Source organism: Episyrphus balteatus, chromosome 2 (assembly GCF_945859705.1).
Source record: "Episyrphus balteatus chromosome 2, idEpiBalt1.1, whole genome shotgun sequence".
NCBI lineage: Eukaryota > Metazoa > Arthropoda > Insecta > Diptera > Syrphidae > Episyrphus > Episyrphus balteatus.
Genome location: NC_079135.1, coordinates 53946782 through 53965599, shown reverse-complemented (window position 1 = coordinate 53965599; position 18818 = coordinate 53946782). Strand labels below are relative to the sequence as shown.

Below are 18818 nucleotides of genomic sequence, written 5' to 3'. Positions count from 1 at the left end.
TTGCATCCGGGAGGATGAAAATTAAGCATTGAATGTTCCCACTTGTATATCGACTGCGAGTATAACGTGTGAAAAATTTGCATTTTCAGCTAATTACAATGTTATTGTTTTTATTTTAATTTTAAACTAAAGGAGGCTTTATAGAAAAACTAAGCATAAGATAAGACAATTTCGAATATTTCTGAATTTCCGGTACAAATTGTTTGAAGATAGGAAAACAATTTTTGTTCTGCATCATTGCATTTAACGACTGTTTAAGGAAGTTAATTTTTGGTTTTGTTTAAAACTTCAAGCATGATGTACGTCAGAGTTTTCTTTATTTTAGTGGTGAAAAAAGCTTTATGTGATTCAGCTTCTTAACTCATTATTTTTTAGGACAAACAGTAAAGGTGTGGTTTATTTTGTTACTTTCGTGGGTACTGGGTACACATGTACGTGGTACTTTTGTTTTGTCAAATTTTGTATAATGTAAGTAAGTTATTACTATTAGACAATTTGTAAAACACATTTTTATCTATAACGTTCACAACAGCCTAGTATGTTATGTTGAAAAAGAACTCAAGCCAACTATAACATAATTATGTTATATCAGTTTATTTATGAATCACAGTTTTAATTCACCTCACTAACTTAATTTTTGGGTTATCGAAGTTAAGACCTCAGTGCTTCTTATTGGCAATACCTAATTGCTAACTGAAAATTATATTAGGATTGAATGTTAAATGACACAAATCTAAAGTGCGCAGTCAGTTTAATGTAATTATTATTTATTAATGTTATTACACACTTATTAGTACAAGATTTCTACATAACCAATACAAACTTCTACATCAGAGTTAACGGCCGTCTCCGTAGCTTGGGCGTTAATCTCACTAATATAAGTTTAACTTGATATAGCAAATGCACTCAACTGCTTTTTGACCAAAAGTCAGAGTCAAAACGAACAATTTTGCTTTCATTCGTGTAAAGAAAGTTCCTTTCTGTTACCATGTGTCAATCTCTATGCTCTTTTGAAAATCCTTGCGTAGAGCGCAGGCTACTTGAACTTAAATTTTGGGTTTTTACTCTCTATTCACATGAGAGCGACCAACGAATGAGCGAATGGACAAAAAAATGAAATTTAATGTATTTCTAAAGTAAATTTTGTAATAAAAACTATTAAACAGTAGCAAGGTAACTAAAGTTCAAATTTTTTAGCAAAAAAAAAAAATGACATTTTATTATCTAAAATAAGACAAATATGAAAGAACAAATAATTTGTTCCAATTACACTGGTCTGCAAGAAAATCCTCCTTTAAATAAAACTATACTTTTCCAAAGGATTTTTGTATGCTGATTCCGAATCCGAAGTCAGAATTGATCTAGCACGTCACGTTTTTTAGATATTCCCGTTAGAAAATCTCAAAAACCCATTTTTTTGCTGTTTTCGAAGAAATATTTTAGCATAATGTAATATTTTTCAATTAAAATTGTTACGGTTTATGAAAGAACTTATTTTTTTCTTTCAAATTCAGTTTCAATCTTCTCAACATCTCTTTTCTTCTCCGAGATATCTTAATTTAAGTAAGTTTAGTAGGTTTGGCATATCTTATCATAAAAAAAAAATGATCTCTAAAAATTAATATAACTTTCTCCCTAGAAAAAAAATATACTTTTCTAATGGACTTTAGTGTGCTGATTTTGAATCCGAACTCAAAAAATTTCGGTCAGCTCTGGTTTGTGAAATATAGTAGTTTTTATTGAGATTTTCTAAGAAAAAACTTGATTTTGTGATACTTTAATGCGAATATCTTAAAATCCTCACGTGATAGAATTTGTTTGACTTCGGATTCTAACTCAGCACATCAAAAACTATAAGAAAAGTATAATTTTTGTTTTAGGAGAAACAAATCTGAAGCTTTACAAGGCAGTTTATCGAATGGTTTATTACAAATAAGATATTTCTAAATAGATAAATAGTATATAAAATTACAAAACACGTAAAAATTTTGTTTAATGTATTTTATTATGGTTTTCTTTACATATTAGACTTTTTAAATATAATGGGCGTTGATATTTTACATTTTCCTTAATTAAGGTGTTTTTGTTCATGTTGGATTTACTAAAAAGTAAGGGATTTCGATATTTCTGCTTTTTTTATAAATCAGTATTTTAAAATATGAGTAAACATTAATGTAAATGGACATATTTGGTGTCAATCGATAGGCCATATTACGAGGAATAAGTCCTCCAAATTTGAGCTCAATGCTACAAATAGTTTTAATTTAGCACGAGTTCAAATAAATCTAAAAGGTTGATTTTTTAGAAACTACCCACATTTTTCAAAAATCATTTTTACAAAAATGGTACCTGATAGAATTTTTCTGAAACCAGATTTAGATTCAGGAAAGCCTAATCTTTCATAATATCAAAAAATTATTTGGTCAGATGTCATAAAAACATAAAAATTTTAGTTTTATTTAAGTGACATTTATTGCAGAGGCTGAATGTGAAAAAATTACAAAATGCAAATATTTGGCAGTTTAGCATTACATTGGGGAACCATTTTGTGACGTCATAATATTACGTTCTAAACATCTTTTTAAATTAGGGAACGATGAAAGTTAACTATTGTTAACAAAAGTTAACATTTGCGCACTAAGGGGTTATATCTAGTTTTAAGTGCAAAAAATTTTTTGTGGATTTTTTGTGAAGAGGCATTTAATTATATAAACATAAAGAATACATATCCATAAAGCAAATTTAATGTATTAAAATAATTCGCTGTGGATTTAAAAAAATATTGGGTTCCGTTATTTTTGTAGTAGATCTCCTAGACAACCTCCAAAAAAAAGGTGCCTGGCGGTGTTTTTGTTAAAAAAAATTACTTTAAAAATACATTAAATTTCATTTGTTCGTTCATTCGCTCATTCGTTGGTCGCTCTCATGTAAACAGTTCTTCAGAGTCTCTTATTGGTCAGATGTCATAAAAACATAAAAATTTTAGTTTTATTTAAGTGACATTTATTGCAGAGGCTGAATGTGAAAAAATTACAAAATGCAAATATTTGGCAGTTTAGCATTACATTGGGGAACCATTTTGTGACGTCATAATGTTACGTTCTAAACATCTTTTTAAATTAGGGAACCATGAAAGTTAACTATTGTTAACAAAAGATAACATTTGCGCATTAAGGGGTTATATCTAGTTGTAAGTGCAAAAAAAACCTTCTTTTTTGTGGATTTTTTGTGAAGAGGCATTTAATTATATAAACATAAAGAATACATATCCATAAAGCAAATTTAATGTATTAAAATAATTCGCTGTGGATTTAAAAAAATATTGGGTTCCGTTATTTTTGTAGTAGATCTCCTAGACAACCTCCAAAAAAAAGGTGCCTGGCGGTGAGCAAAATTTCTCCGAAACGGCTGGAGTAATCGGCTTGAAATTTTTACACAATTTTCTTAGATACTTTTGTCAGGTAATGAACGAAGGAAAAAGGTTTTTGACAATAATTCGATTTTTTAAGCAACTTTAAAGTGTAAATTTTCGTGAAAAACAACGTTTTTTTTTCTTTGGGAAGCCGCCATTTTGTCAAAAAACAAAATTTTGACTATTCCTTCGTTCATTACCTGCATTGGTCTATCCTTAAAATGAATCTTTTAGTTTTTTTAATTTTAAGTGACTTGGATCAGAGATATCTTGCTCACTGCCAGACACCTTTTTTTTGGAGGTCGTCTAGGAGATCTACTACAAAAATAACGGAACCCAATATTTTTTTAAATACACAGCGAATTATTTTAATACATTAAATTTGCTATATGGATAGGTATTCTTTATGTTTATATAAAAAAATTCCTCTTCACAAAAAATCAACAAAAAAGAAGATTTTTTTGAACTTACAACTAGATATAACCCCTTAAAGACTGCACTTCAGACGTCCTCTTTTACAAAGACTTTCAATTCGTTTTGCGTTTATTGATAAAAAAAATTAAAACATACATCTTAGGGGAACGTTCTATCTTATATACATTGGTAACTTTTTTTTTGTTTTAAATAAATTTATAGACGCTGAAACAGAAAAAACAACAGCATTGTATATGTAAATATTTCTATAGTACTATTAATTGATGCAAATTTCTTAGCGACATCTTTTGGTAGATCTGCATTTCAATTTCCTGCTAAAGTTTCAAATTTAAAATAAACTAGCGATCACACCGGTAACCACGCAAAACAGAAAATTCTACTTCATGAGAGTACTATAGGAATACAATGACGACAGTGTTTCAATAAATAACAAGCTTAGAAGTTTAAAACCTCGCAACGTGAGTTCTATCCAATGCAAACATAATTTTTAACTTCTGCTGTCTGACAGAACAATCTTTTCTACTTTGCTGCTGGATAATCTAGTTACCCAATCTTAAATAAACTAATGTTGTTAAGTTACATTTTGGTGCCAACAACGCATCGCATAGCCTGTCATCCAAATTGTTCATTTGTTCAATTTGATCATGTGTCCAGTAAATAAAATTTCAAGCATTGAAACATTTTTCAACTTTCACAGATCCTAAGAATTTCAAATCGACCACTTCAAAGTTCTCTATTATGTAGTGCCCAGACAAGTTCTCTATAACATACTACTTGAAGTAATTCTCTGCAACTGACAAGCTATAAACAGATGCTGGTTTTTAAAAGTGTCTTAAATACCTAGCTTATGTTGATGATATTGACATCATCGGGCGAAACTAAGCTTTATTCACACATTGAGAAAAATAAACCATGAGTTATTTAAAACGAATTTTTTTAGTTTAATTTCATTGGCACAAAATTTTAAACGATTTAGTAAATTGCTAAAGCTATTTTAGTAAGTTACCAAATTAAAAATCAGACTGCTTTTTGGCTCAGTAACTTACTAAAATGGCTTTAACAATTTACTAAATCGTTTAAAGTTTTGCTTTTTCAAAACTCAACAAACGCCAAAAATGCAAAAAGGAGATATGGGTATCAAAATTTTTGGCATGACCAGGCGCAGAAGATGACGAAATAAAAAAACATAAAAACATTTATGTACATTTTTTACTGTAAAAAAATAATTAAGATCGTTTTTTCGTTTTTTAACAAAATCATACAAAATTAATGGAGGTTTTGCAAAACTCAACAAAATACTACAACAAAACTAAAAAAAATTGTCAATAAAGTTTGCCTGTTGTTGGAAATACTTACCAATATCAAATATTATTATTGTAGTTAACATGGGTGGTTGGGTTTAGTTATTCATTGGTCTATACATAATGCATAAAAAGTTATAATATTAGGTGGTAAAAAGTGTACGTTTGGATTTGTTTCATTTTGAAAAAACGTGCTGTTTTCGTGTTCAAAATAAGGAAAATTCGTTCCAAATCTTAAAATAACAGTTGAGCCAATTAATTAGCTATGGAAGAGAGAACAGCTCCTCATTTCTTCTTTTTGAAAAGTCGGTTTTGTATTTAAATGGGAAACAAAAAACGTTCTCCTGAAAACCTTGAAACAAATATTTGTTGAGTTTTCCAAAAACGCTCTTAAAATTTTAGTTTTGGAAAAACAATTTTTCGTTATTATTTCGCAAAAAGCTTATAATATATTACATATTATATTAAAAGAAAATGCAATTTTCTTTTAGTCAGCAATTTATTGGCATGGCTTTAAAATAAAAGTCGTCATTTAAAGAAGAGATCTTAAATATTTTTTTTTTTTTTTTTGGCAATTTAAAATATAAGGGAGCGTCACTAAAACCACCAAACAAAACAAGATCCTAAAACAAATCGAAATTGGAATTTAAACAATTTTAATGATTTTTCAAAGATGCCATATTAATAGAAAAAAAAAACAAGAAAACTGACAACTTATTGCGCCACAAGTATAAACCTTGTATTTTGCTTATCAATTCCATATTAGTAAGAATACTTAATAAAATCATTAGTATAAATAACCATCAAATTTGAAATTAACTTAGGGATGGTTAAAAGCATCTCAAATTTTAAACGACTGCCTTATGAATAACTTAATAAATTACGTAGGTGGAATGAAGGCACGGCAAAATCGTTTATAATAAAATTTAACATTTGGCCAAATAGAAAAACATTAAAACGACGTGATGGCGCCTTCTATAATGTCTTTAAAATTGATTATTTATCAACCGAAACTTCTTGTTTTTGTTGACTCATTTATTATATTTTACATAGATTAAAGTCAATTTCCAAAAAAAAAAAGTTTTAAAAATTCAAAATTTCAAATTACATGGATTAAGAGATTCATATCAAGAATGATGTGATAATGCTTAAACATTTTATATACATTGCTCATCGGGAAAATATAATCTGTTTAAAATCTTATTACTAACGTACTCGTATATTAAATTATAAAAGGTATTCGAGACTTCTATAGCTATTAATGTTACTTCGTATACACAAGTGTGAGTATGTAATGGCTTAAAGTAAGTTGCTAATACAGACCCTTTTAAATAAATAATGAGTGACGTCAAAACACCATATATTATGATATTTAAAAATGTGGTGATACGTGCTATGAGAATATATTTAGTTATATTATTCATTGAGATCAGAAATATTTTTTTCTTCAATAGAAAAGTTTTAAATTCACTTAATACCTGCCTATGAAGTTCTCCAAGAAGTTAGTGAAGGAAAAGATTTTTTTTTAGTTTAAACAAATTATTTACATAAGTGGTTTCACTTACGAATAGACGGAGTTATGTTATGAGGAACTTTGTTTGAAATTAGCACAGTAACTTACTTCACTTCAATATAATTTAATAGCTACTCGTATGTTTGTTAAATGAAAGCTTATCAAATCGTTAAAAAAAAATACAATATTTGTTTACTTCTACAAAACATTGCATTAAAAGATCTTGATCCGAGGCTCAATTCAGGTGGTTGGAAGCCATATGAAGGTATCCCGCGCATGTACAATTAGGATTTGCTCAACTCACAAATTGCAATACAATACCCAAACGTGTACTTTAACCCCCTTTTTCATCGACCTTTTAATCAACCCTTAGATCATTTAGACTCGTCTACGATTAAATACGTAATGTTTAAATACAAAATTTGTTTAAATCATTTTGTGATTAACTTCAACTTGAAAGTATGTATCAGTCTATGTTGTTGGCACACCATTAATACAATCATTTTAATTTTGTTTGGGAGCACGTTTTTTTAAGTGTACTTCAGTTACTCCGTGTTTTTTGCATGTAATATTGTTTTTGTCTTTGGCGTGAACATAGAATGGAGATGGTTGGTTTAAAGGAATAGCAAGCAATCAAAACTTGTTTGGAAACTTAATACTTTATGAATGTTTAAGATCAAAATTAAATTGATTCCCGTAGAGATCTTAATCAATTTAAAACGTGCAATCTTTAATATTTTTAATCTTAAATTTGAAGGCATAGAACAAGCTTGCAAAAATGTTTTTTATAAAACATGGACCGTATCAATTGAAGATAATCTTTCCGTTTCTACTTGAGGATCGGAGAAACATTTCTTCTTTTTTTTTTAAACTTCACGTTAAAGGTATGAGGATGCAATAAATTGGCACTTAACACGGTATTGGATTAACCCTGAATTAATATTTTTTCATTGATAACTCCTGCAAACTGACCGTGATTTTTTTTTACTATTTTAGAGCCAATTTTTCAATCTTCTAATAAACAGTCAGTTAACTGTTCGACGAATAAAGTTATTAGGCTCATAAACAATCAGATAAAACATTGAATTTTTCAATCAAGAATAATTTATTCTACAGAATAAAAAAAAATTGGCAAATTCAAAAATATTTGCAATTAAACGTCATTTTTATTCATGATTGTTTTTGTTTTCTTGTGTTCCACTGTATTTTTTTTTTTAATTCTTTCAAAACAGCTTTGACAACTGACACAATATTTTTGTTGAGATTATTCCTTAGAATAATTTTTATTCGTCTCTGAAAGAAGCAGATAGTTTTATTCTAAGGAATAAGCTATACATATCTGCTTGTTGAAAAATTGATTTTTTCTCTATCCTTAGGAATAAGTACTAAATGACTGTTTAACTGACTATTGAAAAATTGGCCCTTAGTTAAATGCTAATAGAATTTTTAGTAAGTTACTATTTAAGTTAAGAAATGGTCTTTTTGACTTAGCAACTTACATAAGCGGCCTTATATTTTTCTTAATCGTTTAAAACTTTGCACCTTGAGTCTTACAATAAGGTACGTACTGTAATAAGTAATAAAATTTAAATTAATTATTAAAATAAATTTTTGTTGGTCAGAGAATTCACTAACCAGTACCTACCTCATACGCACATTTTTGAGTTTTGATTATATTGGAACAGAACACAAAAAAGAATTGAGCAGATAATAGAGCAAAATAAAAACGTCTCGCTTTTAATGAACTCGATTCGTTTTTTGAATAAGGAATGAATTAAGAGTAGCAATCAAAAAGTGAGATTTTTAAGGCTTCAAAAAAGTACAATCCCGGACAATTGATAGAAACTATCCCGGACGTCCCCCACACAGCCAAAAAAGAGTACATGTCCGGGAAAACCCGGACGCATGTGCAACCCTACCTCGAATATCTTTAGAATGGTTAGATTAATGAAAAAAGTTAATAAGACCTTTTTTGTGGAACAATCAGTTTCCTACAAGAATATGTCATGCGCGTTTGATTATTATAATTTTTCAATTTGTTACAAAAGTAAGAACAAAAAACGAATTTTTAAAGATTTTCTCGATTTTTGGACCTCAAATATCTACTAAACGGTTAGATAATTGAAAAAAATGTATACGGCTTTTTTTGTAGAGCGTTCAATTTTCTACAAGAATATGTAAAAAAAATTATCTAAAACGTCAATTAATAAAAAACTGATTTTTTTTTTAGTAGAAGCTTGATGTAAAAATGGAAAATTGCGAAGAGGAGGACCTTCCCATTAATATAAAGAGCTCATATTTGGTGTGTATATTCTAGAGGTGTCTAGCAATCGATTTTTCGGAGTACAAAATCGAAAAAACGAATTTCGATTTTTTTTTTTTACCCACCCTAATATACATGAATATATAGGCAAAATAATCAAATTGATGTTTAAAGTTCATATTGACTTGGAATCAGAAAAATGAAATCAATAAATTGAAACCAAAATGTGATTTTTTTAGCTGGATTTGCGCATAACTCGGCTGAAATTCTTCAATAAATTTTAAATCAGCTAAATTTTTGAGAACACTTTATATGGGAGCTAAAATTTAGCTCCATGTGCATACTGAGCTTAATCTATGATAAAGCTTGAAAAAAATAATGCATACCTAGGTAGTAACTACTATAACTACTGAGACTGTTTATCAATCTAGATTCATCAATGCTCTATAAAGGTTTAAATTCGGCTGAATCTTCCTTTGGTTTGATTCAATACCTACAATTTTCATATTATTATTTCATAAAATTCTTTCAACATTAACATCTTCCTACCTACCTACTGTGCCGCTGCATTACACATACATACATAGACATAGGTTAGTTACCTACTCTAATAAATAACTCACTTCATACAATACAATGGCTTAGAAATGGTGAAAAGCAAAAAAAAAAGGAATCTTCGTCTACCTAACCTAGGTGTGTACATTATGTATCTATACATTGTGATTGAGTTGAGATAAGAAAGTAAACATCACATGAAATCAGAGAAAAATCCATCTCAACGCTCAAATAACTCAAAAGTAAAGTAATAATAATATCTTGTTCTTGTTTTATTTCATTGCTTGCGTTGGTTGTGCTCTGTGCAGCTAACAATTATTTTAACCTGCAATTTTCTTTTATCCACAAAATCCACACATCCACCAAACCGAACCCTGGAAACTGGAACTGGACTTACCGCTTTCAGCTTGAGTTTTGTTGAGATAAATGTTTTACTTTTTTTTTAAATTCTCTTCGTCGTATCGTTTCTTCTTCTGTCAGGTTTTTTTTTATTTCTTGGTTTTTAAAACTGCTTTAGTGTTTACACACTCCACGCACCAAACATTCACATAATCATCATGTTAGTGTGTAGGTGTCTATGTACCTATTTTACGGGCTCAATTTTATAAATACAAAACAATTACAATAAAAAAAATGCGTTCACTTGTCACCGTCAAGCGTCAACGTTTTCAAATCAAAATAGAATACATGCATCGAAATTCGAAATCTTACTTCAACACACTAATTTTAACAGATGTGCATTTTTTTTTTTTTTGCGTAAAATAGGGCTGTTTTCAATTTGTGGTCGGCCCAGTTTTTTTGAGAAATATGCGGGCGTAAAACACGGCAACCGCACTTGTTTGGATTCCTGCTTTTCAATAAAAATGCAGTTGATCGCACTAAATAAAATCAGTAAACACTTCAAACTTCATTGCCACTTTAGAGACTTCACATCTATCGAAATCGATGATGTTATTTTCGAATTTGAATGTTTAATCGGTAAAATTTTCCGATTAATATTCAGCCGGCAGGTATTTGATCATAATCGACGGCTCATTTTCCAAAAACAAAACAGATGCGTATATTTGTGTTGTTTTTCGTTTTTTTTTCTACTATTTGTTCTTATTTAATTGTGTGCAAAATGTGAAGAGAGCAAAATACAAAAAACAATTCTTTTATTTTTCTAGTGAATAAGAAAAACAATAAAATTGCTACTTTACTAGCTAGCGTGACTTCCTGGTAAGAAAAACCGTGAACTAAATCGAAATCGATCTTGGGTACTCTTCACTCTTTCACAGGAGATAAATCATAAAACGACGAATTACGAGGAGCGAAAAAGCAAGCCGAGTCGGGGAGAAGAAAAAGAAGAAGAATGCAATCCACGGCGACACCGACAACAACGACGGCGAGGCGACACAACAACAAACGACATAAATACCATAAGATTTCAAAGAATTGATGATGAGGCGCGCGCAACCTTCTTTTGGTATTGAAATTCACGTTCATAAAAACAAAAAAGTAGCAGCAATAGCAACTCGTCTCGTGCGTACATCCAACACTGATGAAGGGTCGATGATAACTGATCGGAGTCGCAGCACTCAGTCGGTGTCGGACGCAATCCGCTGCGGTTCGGTCGCTGTCGCTAATTCTTTCTACTACGCGACAGGCGACACCACTGAACGGCGAATTTGTTTTGTTTTTTTTTTTTGTGCATCCCTATCAGGGATGAGAATGCTAAGCCCGAAAAGTGAAACATATTGCCCAAAAAAACGAAGTAGATTTGGAAAATATGTAGCAGATAATGAAAAAAAAAAAAAAAATATATACATATAAAACAAATAGTCCAAGATCCCAGGGCAGCCAGACATTACTTATTTTCTCAAGAAAAAAATGTATGGAATTACGTAGTGCTAGGACATACTATTAGTGAATGGATACTGGCTATCTTGTGCCGACGGCCATTTTACCACTAACAGGTGCTAAAGGTACGAAAAATACGTAGTTAGATTTCTTATTTTCTCAAGGCTGATTTTTATATATGATACTCAGGGAACTAATACATTAATTTTTGTAAGCTGCCAGACCCGTCGGATGGGCCTAACACCTTGCCAGACACGCATAATAGGAATCAGGAAAGTTAGATTTTATTATATGGGGGTCTGGGAAAAAATTTATAAAATATTTTGACTTCAGGACTCGAAAGAGTATCAAGACACGCGTCGAAAACCACATTTTGCACAATCGCATCCAGAGTCATTTGGCCGCCATTTTGTTTTCTTAATAAAAGTTGCAATTTTTCACATAACTCACGTATTTTTGAATCTACAGAAAAAAAATGTATTGCAAACTTGAAGATAATTTAATTTACTACAATATATGTTAAATTACTTTTTTCGATTATACCTTCGGTTTAAGAGTTAGGGTGGTTTTTTTTTGAAACCATATTTTCGTCATATCTCATTTATTTGAGCTTTTTTGAAAATTAACTTGAAGTAAAAGTTGTAGATCTTTTTATTACCTTCAATTATTACATAAACGGTTTTTCGATTTGACAGTCCGTTTTTGATCTGCAGGAAAAAAACTTCAAAAAGGTTCCAATTTTTTAATATAGGAAAAATGTTCTAGTACAGGGTAATTTGCATTAGATATAACAACAACCTAGGCGTGTAGGTTGCACTCAGACAAGAAAAAATCGTATAACTAACACTGCCAGACCCATTCCGACAGCCATTTTTTTTTGCCAGACACCTTAAAGCTTTAAAAAAAAATTTTTTACTTTACTTATTTTCTCAAGCTTCATATTTATACATGATACCCATGGAACTAATTCGTTATGAGTTTAAAGGTAGGTATATATTTTTAATAATGTAGTAATTATTGGTATTATTAAGCGTAAACATTTTACTTCAATACTACGGAAGACCCATTAGATTTTATTAATAACAAATCTAGCGAGCATTTGTGCGTGTCTGGTAAGGTGTCAGGCCTATCCGATGGTCTGGCAGCTAACAAAATAATTTTATTGAATTAGTTCCCTGAGTATCATGTATAAAAATGAAGCTTGAGAAAATAAGTAAAGTTAAACTATTTTTTTCAAAGCTTTAAGGTGTCTGGCAAAAAAAATGGCTGTCGGAATGGGTCTGGCAGTGTTAGTTATACGATTTTTTCTTGTCTGAGTGCAACCTACACGCCTAGGTTGTTGTTATATCTAATGCAAATTACCCTGTACTAGAACATTTTTCCTATATTAAAAAATTGGAACCTTTTTGAAGTTTTTTTCCTGCAGATCAAAAACGGACTGTCAAATCGAAAAACCGTTAATGTAATAATTGAAGGTAATAAAAAGATCTACAACTTTTACTTCAAGTTAATTTTCAAAAAAGCTCAAATAAATGAGATATGACGAAAATATGGTTTCAAAAAAAAACCACCCTAACTCTTAAACCGAAGGTATAATCGAAAAAAGTAATTTAACATATATTGTAGTAAATTAAATTATCTTCAAGTTTGCAATACATTTTTTTTCTGTAGATTCAAAAATACGTGAGTTATGTGAAAAATTGCAACTTTTATTAAGAAAACAAAATGGCGGCCAAATGACTCTGGATGCGATTGTGCAAAATGTGGTTTTCGACGCGTGTCTTGATACTCTTTCGAGTCCTGAAGTCAAAATATTTTATAAATTTTTTCCCAGACCCCCATATAATAAAATCTAACTTTCCTGATTCCTATTATGCGTGTCTGGCAAGGTGTTAGGCCCATCCGACGGGTCTGGCAGCTTACAAAAATTAATGTATTAGTTCCCTGAGTATCATATATAAAAATCAGCCTTGAGAAAATAAGAAATCTAACTACGTATTTTTCGTACCTTTAGCACCTGTTAGTGGTAAAATGGCCGTCGGCACAAGATAGCCAGTATCCATTCACTAATAGTATGTCCTAGCACTACGTAATTCCATACATTTTTTTCTTGAGAAAATAAGTAATGTCTGGCGGCCCTGGGATCTTGCTCTAAAAGGAGAATGCCCAAAAATAAATATATTTAAAAAAAAAAGCCCAGCACCGATTTAAATGAGACCTGCATGGCTTGAAAGCGCATCACTCGTAAATAACAAATATGAATTTTTTTCTCAAAAAGCCATCCCCGTAATTGCTATAATGATTTTTAATTTCAAATTATAAAGTGTTTTTTATTACAAAATTATTTTCATTGACTTGGTCTTAGTTCCATGAGCAAAGATGTGCCATCTGCCATATAATAACTTAAGATTGTTTTTTAAAAGCCGATGTCTGATTTATTTTATGCAAAATGCATGACCGGACCCAGAGCCATTATGGGGATCTGGGCGGTTACATAAAATAATTGATATCTTGGATGGGTCTTTGATTTGGATGTATGATGTGAAATTTTTGCAGTGCCTAGTGAGCCAATTTAAAAATAAAGAGCACTAACAATGCATTTTTTTAACAAAAAATGTAACAAGACGACACATCTTAAATGAAATTTTGTTCGTTAGAAAAAATTTGTCAAACGAAGTAGAAATAGGTTGCTACGTAGCAGATACATCAAAATAAATTAATGAAGTAGATCTGCTACATATGAAGTAAATACTCATCTCTGATCCCTATCCCTAGTTCTACGTTTACACTTGACCGTATTGCTAAACTTACTTTCACAGTGCTGTCGTAGTATCTTTTTGTAGTCTTGCCTTTTTTAAATTATGTATTAAAGATACATTTATGAATGCGTATTTAAGTGAGTGACAAATTGTCAGTATTTTTGCGGGTTGGGGTCAAAATTGTGCTTTTTAAAACTCTATTTTTCAAAATTCTTGTTTTCATATATTTTTTTACAAATTTCTTCGAAAAATTAAAAAAAATTGTGAAATCAACTTCTCGCAAAATCTTGCTGCTTTTTTCATTTCTTACTTAGGTACCTTAGGTGTGTTTTTTTATTAACACCGGGCTTAACTGGACAAAAAAACGCCTCCGGTCTTAACTAGAAAAATTGGCAGCACTGCATATTAAACGTTCTAAAGCCTGGTACGCTGCTCGCGCTAAATTTAAGCCAAGATAAAATTCCCATACAAGATATCGATAATTTTTATGGGACTCATTTTAGCTCGGCTAAAATTTTTCGATAATTTGTATGGGAGCTAAAATTTAAGCCTGGTACGCAGCTCGCGCTAAATCTTAGCTCCCATACAAATTATCGAAACATTTTATCTGAGCTAAAATGGATCCCATACAAATTGTCGATAACTTGTTTGGGAATTTTATCTCGGCTAAAATTTAGCGCGAGCCAGCGTACCAGGCTTAAGGGCCCAACCCATAGAATCCGTTGCGTCGAAGTTTTTGACTGACAGCTCGATAAAATACACACGTTCTTATGGGAAGTCCGTCTCCGTCCGATCCGTCGCTTATGGGTCGCTTCCCATAAGAACGTGTGTATTTTATTTTAAAACTTCGACGCAACGGACGCAACGGATTCTATGGGTCGGGCCCTTTAATGGGAAGCGACCCATAAGCTACGGATCGGACGGAGACGGACGGATTCGACGGAAGAAGTAGCCCAAAACTTTCTACTTTTTCATCTGTCGTATCCTTTGACATTGGTTGTCAACAATAGATCAGTTCGATTTTCTGTTTCTGAGTGCACACCGGGGAACTAAGAACTGTGTTCTTTACTTCTCCGATTTTATGAATTGTGAACTTTAATTGTATATGTGAAGAAAATGTAATAAAAGTAACATTTAATGATATATCTAATAAATTATATCAATTAAAGCCTGGTACGCTGTTCGCGCTAAATTTTAGCCGAGATAAAACTCCCATACAAGCAATCGATAATTTGTATGGAATCCATTTTAGCTCGGCTAATAAGTTTCGATAATTTGTATGGGAGCTAAAATTTAGCGCGAGCAGCGTACCAGGCTTAAATACTCAAATTCTGTTGTAGAGTTCAATTTTACTATGCCAAAGTCATACCTACAACTCATAATTTGTTATAAAAAATTGTTTTTAACTGAAGAGCAAGTAGTACCTACATTAAATCTAGTCGTGCATTTTATTTTATTAAAAAAAAGAACAACAATAGGGGTATATTCACGATCCGATGCAACTGGTCTAGTATCATTGCAAAAGTGCAAAAGTGAAAATCTTACAACACTACAACAACAAAATATATGGATTGAAATTTTACAATGGTCTTGCACTTTTGCTATACCCTAACCCTATTGCAAAATAAAAATACAATGGAGTAAAATTATTTTTGACAGATGGCAGCTCACCGTCGCGTCGCCCATGATAAACAGTTTGTATTTTTTATTCTGTTTATAATAGTTGTCGCTACTCATGTCCCGTAATTTAGTTTTCTTTTGATGTAAAATAATTAGTGAAAATTAAATAACCCGAACAAAACAAAGAATTAAATTATAAAAAATGAAAAAAAAGAAGAAGCAACGGTGGAGGAAAAAAAACATCATTCATGCTTCAATATTTACTATATTGTAAAAAAATAAAATTTTACATTTTTACTAGGCCTGTTGCACCAGATCGTGAATACCCCTAATAATAGTTAAAAATATCTTGCATCAGAACTTCCTTAGGCCGTGTGCGAATTGCGTTAAAATGTTGGTTAAAATATGACGTTTGGTTAAAATTTGACACTAGCATGGTGAATAAAATGGGTTAAAATTTACCCAGCTGCGGAGCAGGGTAAAATTTGACAATAGTGGTTAAAATTTGACGTTTCTCAAGATAAAAAGATCAAGATAGATTTGAAATTATTTTTATTATAATGCGTTGATATCTTAAGAAATGTTAAAAGAATTAATACAAAGTACTACCTCAAATTAATATTCATCTTGAAAAATTGAAAATCTACTAATTGTTTGTTTGTTTTTTATATTTTATATTTCTATTTTGTTGGCAGCTGGTGAACTACGAATTCGTGTTAGAAGACGTTAGTGTTAGAAGAAGAATTTATCGATAAAATAAAAAAAATTTGTGAAATTGAGAATTTCTTACATTTTTATACTAGAATATTTAACTTGATATATTTTCAACTGGGTTTTGTTAAAAAAAATAGTTAATTGAATATAAGAAAAACCATTTTTGAGGGTAATTTTGTTTTATCTTGAGGGAATTTTATTCAAAGTAGTACCAAGAAAAAAGTCCCATTTAATACATTTTAACCCAATTCGCACAGCAAAAAAATAAATTTGATCCCTTTTTTAACCAAACGTCAAATTTTAATCGTGGTAGATATTTTAACCAACATTTTAAAGGCTTGGCCACACCGGAGGTTATGCGGTAGCGGTACGGGTAGAGGTAACGGTACTTGTATGAAAAAAATTCCAAACTGACATATCAACGTTCAGATGTGGAATTTTTTTCATACAAATATCGTTACCGCTACTCGTACCTCTACCGCATACCCTCCGGTGTGGCCAAGCCTTAACGCAATTCGCACACGGCCTTAGTGCACATTCAGCGATAAAATATCGAACACACCTTGGAATTTGAGCTGTCAAAAAGCAATCCGTCATACGACGTATTCTATGGGTCACCCCCTAAGAATAAAGGCTTAACTACATACACCACTTTTTGAAAAAGTACAAAAGTGAAAATATTTTTTTTCTGGCTAGCGCAATTGTTTTGTGGAAAAGAGTATCTTAGAGGATATAATATATGAAGTGCTTGTTCCTATACCTAATATATTGTAACGCCATATGCATGGATAGGGGTCGCTGCCTTCGTTTTTCAGTGCGAGTCCGGTTCCGCAGCTGTAAATAAATACGCTTGTTGATGACAGCCATCAAATGAAAATAAAATGGAGGCATCCCGACAAACAATTTTGGTTCTATAAAGCTTTACAGATGCAATTGTTGCTTCTGTAAAGCATTATAGAAGCAAAATTGTTAGTAGGGATGTACTCATCGAAAAACTTAAAGAAACTAGAGCACTCTATAAAAGCTTCAAGGAACTAACAGCACAAGCACTCCATATATTATATCCTCTAAGGAGAGTATACAAATTGTATACTAGACCAAAAAACAAGCTTTCTGCATCATTTGTTAAGGCTTGAGAAGTACAGGAATATGTGTTTGAAAAAACCACCCAACTAGCACAACAGCTTCTATAAATTGAAATTTCGCAGGTTCTACTTTGTATACAGCTTGTATTGAGCTTGCTTCAGAATTTAACTGCTTATAGAAGTTCGGACTTGTTTAACAACTTCTAATAAGTTGTTTAAATACTATTAAAGAAACTTAAACGAAGAAAGCTTGTTTTTCTTATTATCCTGTTTAATGAATTTATAGAAGCTTTACAGAAATTACAAAATTTTGTATTTGATTTTTGGTTTTGATATTAAATAATCTAGCTCGGACACTTTTTGGGTTTGACATTGAATAATTTAGCTCGGACATTTTTTTGCTATTGGAACTGATTAAGTTTTTGATTTCATTAATGAATATACTAGGATGGCCGAGTGGGTAGAGTGGTGGACTACCACCAAGCAGATACGAAGTTCGATTCCTGGGTGTGGTAAAAAATTATATACTTTTAAAATTATTATTAAAAGATATACTAAAAACTAATGGAATGTTATATATAAAATCAGATCAAAAGATAAAATTCATGATTTAAAACCAGTTAAAAAAGAATTCTTTTTTGTTTTTGTAGTTTTTTTTTTAATTTCGATAAGACATGTATTAAAGAGCTATACAAGCTCTCTTCCGAAGCTATCTGTCAAATCTCAAAGCTTCGGTAGAGCTTCGGTGAAGCTTCGTTTAAGATCCTTATAGAGGGTCAAATTTGTATAACGTTCTCCTTTTTCCATGCCCAACAACCTTACTGAAGTTTAAAAGAAGCTGAAATGTAGCTTTTGTAATACCTTAACCGAAGCTGAAATGCTAGTTGGGCAGTGCGGCATTTTTTTCATTTTTACAAAGTAGTGTTAGTTACACAAACACATATGCATTGAACCAGGGACGGAGTGCAGTAAGATGGTTGTTCGCAAGGCGCAACGTTTTATCTACGTGAAAATTTATATTTTTTTTATATATTTTATAAAATATTGGCATTTAAGCATTAACTACATTGACTTAAAAGTGTAAAAGTATTTAATTGAAAATTTTCAAACAATATTTCTGGATGGAAAACTTAAAAAAAGCTTAATTTTTTGATCTAAAACACAATTTATATTCTGTTTTTCACATTAAACTTGCGCTAGTGAGAAAAAAAAAAACAAATGAAAAGTATAATTTCACATAAGGGCATCCGGTGGTTGCAGCGCCTTACCATCACCAAACAAAAATAAATACACCCCTGTTTGTGAGATTTTCAATTTGACAA

The 18818-nt window shown here is 31.0% G+C and overlaps 1 protein-coding gene across 1 annotated transcript in view; it reads right to left on the bottom strand.

Moving 5' to 3' along the window:
• The window catches only part of LOC129908187 (interference hedgehog), a 52123-nt gene extending 41856 nt beyond the window's left edge, over positions 1–10267 (bottom strand). Inside the window, exon 1 of the mRNA XM_055984536.1 lies at positions 9877–10267. The gene's annotated coding sequence lies outside the window, so the exon portion shown is untranslated. The remainder of the gene's footprint in view (positions 1–9876) is intronic.
• Between the last annotated feature and the right edge of the window lie 8551 nt (positions 10268–18818).